Below are 10,507 nucleotides of genomic sequence, written 5' to 3' on the forward strand. Positions count from 1 at the left end.
TGTCTATGCAGGGATCGGAGTGGGGGAGATAACCCACGGGAAAGTCAGAAACTAGAGCTGACGAGGAGACAGGGAAGGATGCTTAGAGGATGCAAAAAGTTTCAGTCAAACAGAGTGGACAGCTGGAAGATGGATTCTGGACGGAGCCAAACAGCCTGGGATGTACAAACTTGGAAGAACCAAAGCCTTGCAAATCCTCTGCCAGGGGAAGACTGTGACTCTAGCCCAGAGTTCACCTCTGTCATCACAGGATACCAATTCTCTTGTGTCTCTTCCACACTCCTGGCCGATCCCCCACTCTAGACTAACCCACCTCTTATCTATGACAGTTCCTCACATACCTAGCTCCCCAGCATATGTGAACACAATTCTGTTCTGACAGGCAACTTATGCTCTGCACAAAACAGTGGCTCTACTGTTTACATTTGACGTCATTTACATCTTGTCTGCTGAAACACATCTGCCTCTCTCCTTTCTTTAGTTTGGTTACTAGAATGTCAAATTCGGGCAATTTAAGACACCAAGCGCATTGCTTTTCTTCAGGACAGCAACCAGAACAAAAGCTTGCCATCCGAGGATTTGTTGTTACTATGGTAACCGTACCCAAATGTGACTGCACCTGAGTGGGGTCAAGGTCTATCACGGTTTGGATCCGGTTGACCGATTGCTCTGCCCTCTCTCCTGGGCATCATATTTTGAGCTAGTAACTCTAGTGGAGATACAGAAAGAAAATGTAACTAGTTTCCTAATGGCCGAAACCAGGGAGCTTAGTAACTATAAATTGGCAGAAATGAAATTTTCCACCCCTTGGGAAGCCAGCATGATGCCAGACAGAGTGGTACACACTTCTAATTTCAGCCGTCAGGAGGCTGAGGCAAAAGAATTAAGAGTTCAAGGCAAGCCTGGGTTGGTCGCAAAAGAAAAGAAAATAGGCTGGCACGAGGTGAAGGATGCTTCATTAGCCTTGTCAAAGGAGCGACACAAATACATCGTGGAGATGTCTGGCTCAGTGGTCATTGTAAAAGCGAAAGGTGTTGAAGGGTGCTGGCCTAAAGTGAGTTAAGTAAGGGGGACTGAGCAGCCTGCCCCAAGTCTGGCTCTCTGCGGTGTGGGAGAAGGAGGGGCCAATTGAAGGTTTACGGCAGAGACTCGACCGCCTTGCCACCCCCTAGGGCTGTATTTAGTAACTTGCACTCTACTCCATTAACTGTGCTTGGGTTCCAAGCCCTCCCCCAACCCTCGCAGCTCCATCCCTTCCCCCACCTCCTGACTGAGCCGAGAGCCTTGGAAGGGAATGAGAACGCTGAGAGCTTGAGAGTGTGGAGTCGGGGGAAGAGCTTGGAACCGAAAGCTCTCGGAGCCTCTCCCCGCGGCCCCATCCTGGCTGATAAGCAAAGCGAACTGACAAGTGATTGGAAACAGGAGTTCCCAGGCCCTTTAACCCTTCCCTGCCTTTGCCCGGTGTACTGATTCCCTAAAGGCTTTCAGGCCCACTCCCTGGCAGTCGCCCCTACCACCACCACCAACCAACCAACGTTTCTGTCTAGCTCCCTTTGTTCTGGTGGTTCCCTCAAAGCTGTCCTTCTGCCTGAGCAATATTGCCACCCCCACAAGAGACGCCGCTCCTCCAGCCATTGGACTATGCCTCAAGTCAGAAGATCACCGCTTTAACCAGCCTCTACCGAGCTCACTTTTTTTTTTTTTTTTTTTTTTTGGTTTTACGAGACAGGGTTTCTCTGTTATATCCCTGGCTGTCCTGGAACTCATTTTGTAGACTAGGCTGTCCATGAACTCAGAAATCCGCCTGCCTCTGCCTCCTGAGTGCTCACTTAACCAAACGACCAAGTGGCACGAGTCCCAGTCTGCACTTCGGGTTGCTGGTGGAGAGTGTGGTTGAGTTCCAGTCACATCTACCCGAGCTGCTCTGCTGCCCTGACTGGCTGTGCAGAGCCGCAAGGATCTTCAAGCCAGATCTTCCTTTGCTGAGTTGGCCCAAAGGCCCTTCACACATTCACCAAATGTTGCAAGCATCCTAAAGGGGCAGATGACAAAGGATATCTGCCCCCTGAAGTGACCAGAGCAGCTAAAGCTGAGAGTCAGGCAGCTCCGTTTACCACAGGGTGGGAAGGCTTTGGGATGAAACCCAGAGGTTTACTAACCACAGTAATTAAGATTAAAAGAGGCTTCCTTCAGTAGAATGGAATTCAGATAAACTGCCATTATCAGGTAAAGCAGCTTTGCCCCTAAAAGCCCTTACCTAAACAGGCAGTTTAATGAAAAATCCCTAATCTCTGGCCACATCTGACCCCTTCCCTCCCCCCGCTGCTATCTTCCTCCTTACCACCTGTCCACGTCAAGATTCTAGTAAGACCAAAAGCCCATATGCTTACAAAGCACAGCAAAACTTAGTGGTGGCAGTGGTGGAGGCGGTTCAGACCGTCCTGACTAAGGTGCTGAGTGTCATTCATGGAATGTCCCTGGTGGTGGTGTCTCTGGCAAGAACAATGGTAGCAAAGGTGAGAAAGGGTTAGGTCTGACCTTGAGCAATGGTGTGTGCCCTGCACCACCCACCCAAGGCCTGACTTCAGGCCACATGGGGAACTTATTTACAACCTGAAAGTCACAGGCAGGGTCCCTAGGCAGTGTGCTGCATCTCTAACAGTCTTAGATGAAAGACCTTGGTGTTCATTCAATCAGAGGCAGTTAAGGATAGACAACAAACTGACCTGCCTGTGGGTGTTCTCACTTCTCAGGCTACACTGCTGGCAACTTTAGGAAGAACCTAAGCTTGTGAGTAGGAGCCTGATGGATGGGAAAAGCCCAAAGCTGTGGAGTTCAGTTGTCTGCTGTAGGTAAACAAGAGGTTAGGATTCAGGGTGAGTGGATCGAACGGTGTGCCCATGCGGGAGAGACAAGAACAGAACACTAAAGACGGAAATTACATAGAGAATATCATGAAAATGTCCCCCCTTAATTTCCACCTTGTAAAATGAATCTCATCCTCTGTTCCCACTAGAGGAAAACTATTATCAAGGAGGTGGTGAGGCTCTTCCCCAAAGGCACATGCCCTGTGACTGGCAGAGGCCATGATTTCAGAGAGCAGCCCACCTTCCTGAAAGATAAATGTGTTTCCTGCTAGACCACAGAGCAGCAGCTAGAATGAGCGTGTTGGGAGGGGAAGGGTTAACCATTCAAGGATCTTCCTCCTCTTATTGCAAGGCTAAACTCTCTCTTCTCCCTCCCTCAGCCAGAACAGATGAGGAACCCAACCTTGAAGATGCAGGACAAGGAAGGTGAACTTGAGGAAGCCTTGTGGCCAAGGAGTCCTGGAGGAAACTTCTTCCAAGAAAAAAAAAATAGCATGAAGGGGGAGGGGCATCTGTAAGTCATATAACAAACACCAGACCTCTCCCTTTTATACCTCATTCCTTGGGTGGGGGCCAGCAGAGGAGCCATGTCTTTTGGGAAACTCAAATCACCATGAACCCTGCACTTTCTCTGTGAGCTCTGTGGGCTTCCCTGAGCCTGGAGAGTGAATGCATGCACCTTCTTTGGAGGAAGCTATATTTCTGGAAATATGACCCTCTGGGTTCATAAAACCCCTGTTTCTTGGGAGAGTCCCTATTTCTTTGCACTAAGGGTTTTTTTTGTGTGTGTGTGTTTTGTTTTGTTTTTCCTTCAAAATGTAAGAGCCTTTGGAGCCAGTGCTGCTAAATCTTAAGAATAAGTGTGTAAGCTGAAGGTTGCTAAGGTATCTCAACACCTGGCTCTGAGGGCACCTCCCAAGCTTTTAAGAGGTGGATCTCAGCCTGGGCTGTAGCAGCCACTCCAGGCCAAAGCCAGGTATTTCCAGACCTCATCGACTTGGAAGAGAGTTGTGGCTGCCAGGACACCAGGGTGGTGGAGGTCTCTGAGCTCCAAAGCTAATGTGATGTGGGTGGGTTAAGACACAGGGATTTGAGACAAAAGCTATTAGAAAGTCCTTTGTCTTTCTTAAAGAAAAGAAAAAGAAAGAAAGAAAGAGAGAGAGGGGAAAAAACAGTGAAACATATCAAAAGGCTGTCTTAGCCTCCAGAAGTCCACTGGAAGCAGATGGCATGTCAACAGGTCCCAGAGGCCCTAGACCTGGGGGCCTTATTGGAATGCAATTACTCTAAGTGCTGGCTATTAGGATAAAAAGGCAGGAATGCAATTATAGAAGGAGCAGGCAGTGAGCTCTCATTGATTAACCTGTCCTGTCTGATTCCATTCCCCACAGGGGTGATTTTCTGGGGCTCCAAGCCCTGCCCCGTGCCTTGCCCTGTGCCCTTGGGTTATGAGGAAGAAAAACAGTCAATGTTGACGGTGAATAGGAAAAGTGAGGTTCAGCAAGGCTCCTGGACCTTGAGCCTGCCTGGAAAATACAAATGTGCATTTTCTTTTCTTCTTTTATTTTGTGTGTTTTGGTGTACACACACACGCACACACACACACACACACGCACTCGCACACACATGCACGCACATGCACACACACACACATCATATGTGTGCCTGATGGTACCTAATGGAGGTCAGGAAAAGGTGTCAGATTCCTGGAGTTACAGACTTGTGAGCCACCAACCATGTAAGTGCTGGGAATAGAACCTGGGTCTTCTACAGGAGCAGCAAGTGCTCTTAGCTACAGAGCCATCTCTCTTCCACCACCCTAACTGTGAATTTTCTAAGAAGAGCTCTGCACACTTACAGCCTAGAGGGTCTATAGTCCTCAAAGAGTTCAAAACATCCAGATTCCAGAGACTTGCCAGAAGTCCCCTCACTCCAAGTGGTCAGCATTCACCAGGGGTCAATTCCAGTTGTATAACTTCTGTGCCAGTTATTCGGCACTGTGTACCCCTGTTCCATCTATAAAATAAAGGTTTTTAAATGCCCACCATACATTCTGGGGTGGACAAGAGAAATCAATGGCATAAAACGCACAAAGCACTTAGTTCAACAGCTAAACTCTCCATAAATGGGAACCAGGTTGATAAGCTGTTATCAGCAGAGTTTCTTGAAAATAGAGTAGAATTCCTATGCATGCTTTTTCAACCATACATGTGCGCAGGTGCCCGTGGGTAGAGGCCAGAGGTCAATGCCATATATTTTTCCACAGATCCTCTCTGTCCGATTTGTTTGACAGGATTCCTCCGGGAACCTGGAGCTCACAGCCGGCTGGCGAACAAGCACCTGGACCATCTGTGTCCACCTCTCCAGCACGGTTATCACATGAGCGTGTTGCTGTGCCCAGCTTTTACTTGGATGCGGGGAAATCAGGTTCTCAGGCTTACAAGCAAGCACTCTTACTAACGGAACCCTCTCCAAACTCTCGCACAGTCTTTCCACCCCCAAGTCAGAAGACAACCCCCAAAACTAGACAGATTCCATGAGAATACCCACACAAAATCCAAAAAAAAAAAAGCACAGATCTGTGATCCCCAGAGGCTCTCACTGCTTCTCGGGTCCTCTTCAAAATAGGATGCCCCCCCTACTCTGAGAGACAACAAGATCCAGCCACACCACACTGGCATACAAACTTCTAGAAAGGAGAACACAGCAAGGTCCCCATGATGTCACTACAGTGTTGTCCGCAGTGGTTGTCTGGGTCTGAATTTGAACCATTTTCAGTTGTCCCCAGCAGGAAATTTTCTGGCAATTTTAGTCACCAAACCTTATTGCTTGTTGACACAACACAGCCAGATAGTTGATTCAGGTGGGTTTTTCTGTCCCAGCAGACCCTAGAAGGACTCACTGAAGACCTAGCATCAGCTGAATGAACAGCAGAATACAGAAAAAAAAAGTCCCCCCTCTCTCCTCCATCCCTTCCCTCTCCCCGTCCCACCCACCCCCTGCCCCCATTCCATGAGCTCTTCTCCCTTAAAAGCTACAAATTGCTCAGGAGCCTTCCAGGCCTTCAAGGTCCAGTCTTCTTCCTCCTCCAGTGCTCTCTGGAGCCCCAGATCCTGTCTATAAGACAAAGCTTCCCCAGCCCAGGGTCAGCTGGGTGCATCCCAGCTCCACAAGGAAATTCCACAGGCAAGAGCCATGCCAGGCAAAAATACACCCAAAAGCAGAGAGAGGAGAAGCTGGGTCTCAGCTGTACATTTGTGGTATATTCATCAATCATTCATTTATTCATTAATCATTCATTCTCCCCGCCCCCATCAATCATTTATCTGCTTATTTATTCATTCGGCTTGTACCCCAGGCCTGCACTTGCTTTGGTTGCCACAGATGTCCGTCTGTTCGTGCTTTGATCTGGTCCTCGTCCCTGTGGCAGCTGCACCGGAGAGAAACTTTCTGATGTGCCTTGTAGGGTACCTGACTGAAAGGGGGCTCCCTCCATCTGTGGGGTCCCAGTCAATTAAAGAGACTATGAAGAGCTATCTCCTCCCAGAAAAGCCCTTTCCACTGCAAGATGCAAGAGTTCAGTGTATCAGGCAGTGTGAGGAATGAGAGGATGTAGAGGAGAGCCCGGGGCCACAGTGGCAATAATGGCGAGGCACATCTCACTGTGTATGAGTTTTGGTTGTTTAGAAACCACTATTCTGATTCCGCTGGTGGGAAAGAAGCTGCAAGAGATTCTAAATTCCTAGGCCTGAGTCCAGAGAACGTTGTACATTTGAGCCTGAAGCTTCAGTTTTACGACCTATGCTCTTACTTGGTCTCCCCTTGAAAAGTCACCCTGCTTCCATGCACCTTGCAGTATAGCCTGCTCTCAGCCAACAGCCAGCAATCTTTGAATGTAAGTCAGATGCTTGCTGCCCATTCAAAACCCTACCCTATCTTTTCATGTCTTCACAGCAGAAGCCAAGGCCCAGAGGGTCTTATAGCCTTGATCTGGTTGCCTTTGCTCCCTGTCCATTCGCTCCTCTCAGCTCCCCTGGCATACACAGTCCTCCCTGATTTAACCAGATATACACTCCCTGCCTTTAGGGCTTACACAGGAGACCTTACCACTGGAACACTCAGTCCCTGGACTGCTCCTAGAAAGGATTAACTTTCTCGCCTTCAAGTGTTGGTTCAAGTGACCTTTTCCCAAGAGCCTACCTTGCCCTGCCACATTTAAATGTGCAAGCCACAGGCACACGGAAAAAGCCTACTCTTAGCCCCTCCATTGTTCAGCACTCACTACCTCCCAACTGTAGAGTGTACTCATTCCTCCTGCCTCTGCCTGCTAGAGCAGAAGTGGAGGAGAGCAGAGAGCCAGGTCTGTTCCCTTCTCACATATATCCGAAGCCTACGTATGGATGCCTGGCACATCGCAGGACCTGCTCATCATCCCATGGACGAGAGAGAATGGCTGACAGGTACTGAGAAGCTCCAAGAACAAAACTAGAGAAGCTATGAGTGGCAGAGTTTTAGGGCTTCCTCCAGTGGAATTCAGAAAGCCCACAGTAGCTTCTCTTGTCTAGGCTATAGAGAGGAGCCAGGCGAGCTGTGTGCTGCCAGCCCCTCTCTGGGAGAGAAGGTAGGCAGCAGTGTGGGCGGGGACTGTACTCAGTCAGATGCCAGCTCCGTGCCGCTCTGGGGCTGGCCAGCACTCTGGATGTCATTAGCTGATTTGTTCTGCTCCGTAGAATACACTTTTCATATTTAGGCAGAAAAAACAGCTTTCGATCCTCGTGCCCTTTTTTTTTTTTTTCTGTGAGCCGTAGCACATGGCCTGCTTATTATGAATTAATCCTCTAAAGAGCATGTTCATTATTCTAATTTAATTGTGTTTCGTTTCAGAAAATAACGAAACCCAGCACGGAGTAAACTCCGACGCTGATCGGTTTTCAAGAAGTTAACCTAAGACAAAATACTGCTAGAGGGTTGCAGCAATTTGGAATCATTAAAGGGGACCCATGTAAATAATAAAAACAAAACTAAAATGCAGAATTAAATTAAGGAATAGGAAATTAAATTTGTGAATCTAATCTGAAATTGAGGCCTCATAGGCACAGGCTTACCCTGACTTGGCCCTTCCATGAGGATCGCTCAGACGAGAGAGTCTACACGGGGGTCGGAGGGCAGAGACGTGTGATGACTCCCCCCGAGGGATAGTGCCATGGGATGAGAAAAGACTGCAGCTTCCCACCCATAGGGTCCTCTCCAATGAGCATTAAAGCTGCATTACAGCAGCCTCCCTTTCTGGATGACCTAGGAGCCCTAGACTGGGGCTGGTAGGCGCCCTGCAGCTCAGAGACTGGGCTGTCACTCACTAGGAGGAGGCCGCTAAAACACTAAAACGGCTCAGTGTGACCTTGGAACCAAGCTGTTTCATGCAGAGAAACCTCTCCAGCCCTGTTCTACCCTGGTCCCTGGCATCCTTTCACAGGTCATCCACCTTAACAGAAACTAAATGAGTTGCCTTCTTCCTGGGCTGTGGCTCCCAAGCAGGGTTCTGGCCTCTAATGGGCACTGTGGCAAACTTAACTCCCAATAAGAGAAACCCAGACTCCCACATCAGACAGTCATGGCAAGGTCAGGCATCCAGCAGCCATGAAAAAGGAAAGAGGAGAAGGCACAGAGACTACAGGCTTGTGGACATGTGTGAGAGTGTATAGAGCTAGCCCATAGCCCAGGCTTCATTGCAGATTTTTCCAGGAGGATTTAGGTCCTGTCTCTAGAGCATTTTCTCTTTCCAGCCTCCCAAGTCAGACAGACAAGTCTGGAGTTAAATGTCTTCTTTCACCTTGGAACTGGAAGTTGGACAAACCCTCCAGCCTTCCCAAGCCACAGTCTCTCTGTCAGGATTTCTATTGCTATGAAGAGACACCATGACCACAGCAACTCTTATAAAGAGAAGCATGTAACTGGGGCTGGTTCGCAGTTTAGATGTTTAGTCCATTGTCTAAGAAAGGCAGACACACACGCTGGCATGGTGCTGGAGAGGTAGCTGAGAGTTCTACATCTGGAGCCACAGGCAGCAGGAAGAGAGAGCCACATTCGGCATGGCTTGAGCTTATAAGACCTCAAAGTGACACACTTCCTCCAACAACACTACACCTATTCAACAAGGTCACACACCTCCCAATAGTGCTACTCCCTATGGACGAATGGGGGCCATCTTTCAAACCACTGAACGTTGCTTGGGTGATAATCATAACACTTGCCTCTTAGTCACAAAGAGCAAACAGAGCCAGCTGTGGCACGGACCCAGCCCACAGCACTGCTGCTAGTTCCTTTACTGTCATGTACCTGGACTTCCTACACACACATACACACACGTGCATACAAGGGGCTCATCTTCTATAGAAGGCCTTAAGCTGTATTTGAAGTGAATAACAAGCAGTTGGGGGAAAAGGCCAATCAGTTGCTTGTTTTGATTCACAAAAGCAAACTGTCAATCAGGTGGCCGTATTTGAGCATCTGGGTAAAGTTTTCTATTTCCATTTTCATTTTATGACTACTCCGATAAATTAGCACCTTAGAATGCATTCTGTGTTTTGTGACAAGAACGAATACAAAGCAGAAAAAGACAGGAGGGGAAGGAGGAAGGGAGGGAGCAGGGAGGAAGCAGGGAGGAAGGGGAGGGGAGGGGAGGACAGGGTCATTTTTCTTCTTTTGTGTGTCTCCGTGTGTGTGGTTTGCGCATCTGTGTGTGTGCACATATGTCCATATGTAACATAGAGATAGACAAGAGATGTCTTCTTCAGTTACTTCTCTACTGTATATTCTGAGACAGGGTGTCTCGCTGGGATCCGTGGCTCACCAACTCCACTCTGCTGCCTGGACAGGAACCTCCAGTGGTTCTTGTGTCTCCACCTAGACGGTGCAATGGGATTGCAGGCACTTGCTACCACACCCAGCTTTACATGAGATCTGAGGATTGAGATTGGCGCAGACCCTCATACTTACGTCGCAAGCTCTGTACCCACTCAGCCGTCTCTTCAGGCTCCTGGACTCACTCTTTCTTGTTTACTTTGCATCCTAAAGTCTCGACCAAGGAACTAATGAGTGTAAATCAAACCACCAAAATGTTGATTACTCTGTCCCTTTACAATGATCACATTTTTAAAAGGGTCTATTTATTTATTTTATGTATATGAGTACACTGTAGCTGTCTTCAGACACACCAGAAGAGGGCATGGGATCCCATTACAGATGGTTGTGAGCCACCATGTGGTTGCTGGGAATTGAACTCAGGACCTCTAGAAAAGCACTTAGTGCTCTTAACCACTGATCCATCTCTCCAGCTGCCCCGCCCCTGCCCCAGTGATCATATTTTTAAACTATCAGGCATGGGGATATGAAATATGAAAAAGAATTAAAATTTCTCAATTCCCTGGCCATCTCTTTGGAGCTCACTCTTGCTCATCACCAGTCTGTTATAAATTGAGGCACCACGATGTTCAGCCCAATCTCAGAACAAATCAAAAACCAAAACAACCACAAATGTGGATCTGAGATGGGAAGAGAAGCTTCAGCTGTGACATTGGGGGGAGGTGGGGAAGCAAGTGGGGTTGGGGGCAGAACGCTGGCCTGGGACATGAAGGAACTGA

At 48.4% G+C, this 10,507-nt stretch overlaps 1 long non-coding RNA gene across 3 annotated transcripts; it reads left to right on the plus strand.

The window, feature by feature from the left end:
• The first annotated feature begins 6,562 nt into the window (after window positions 1–6,562).
• Window positions 6,563–10,011, plus strand: Gm41631. Of its 3 annotated transcripts, none has more exons than XR_001782142.2 (3): window positions 6,563–6,762; window positions 7,204–7,327; window positions 7,752–7,846. It is a non-coding gene; the product is annotated as a predicted gene, 41631 (long non-coding RNA). The 3 variants fall into 3 exon arrangements; XR_877021.3 differs by having other exon boundaries at window positions 6,564–6,762; window positions 7,199–7,327; XR_877022.3 differs by lacking the exon at window positions 7,752–7,846 and adding an exon at window positions 9,691–10,011 and having other exon boundaries at window positions 6,565–6,762; window positions 7,199–7,327.
• Window positions 10,012–10,507: the final 496 nt, after the last annotated feature.

Source organism: Mus musculus, chromosome 17 (assembly GCF_000001635.26).
Source record: "Mus musculus strain C57BL/6J chromosome 17, GRCm38.p6 C57BL/6J".
NCBI lineage: Eukaryota > Metazoa > Chordata > Mammalia > Rodentia > Muridae > Mus > Mus musculus.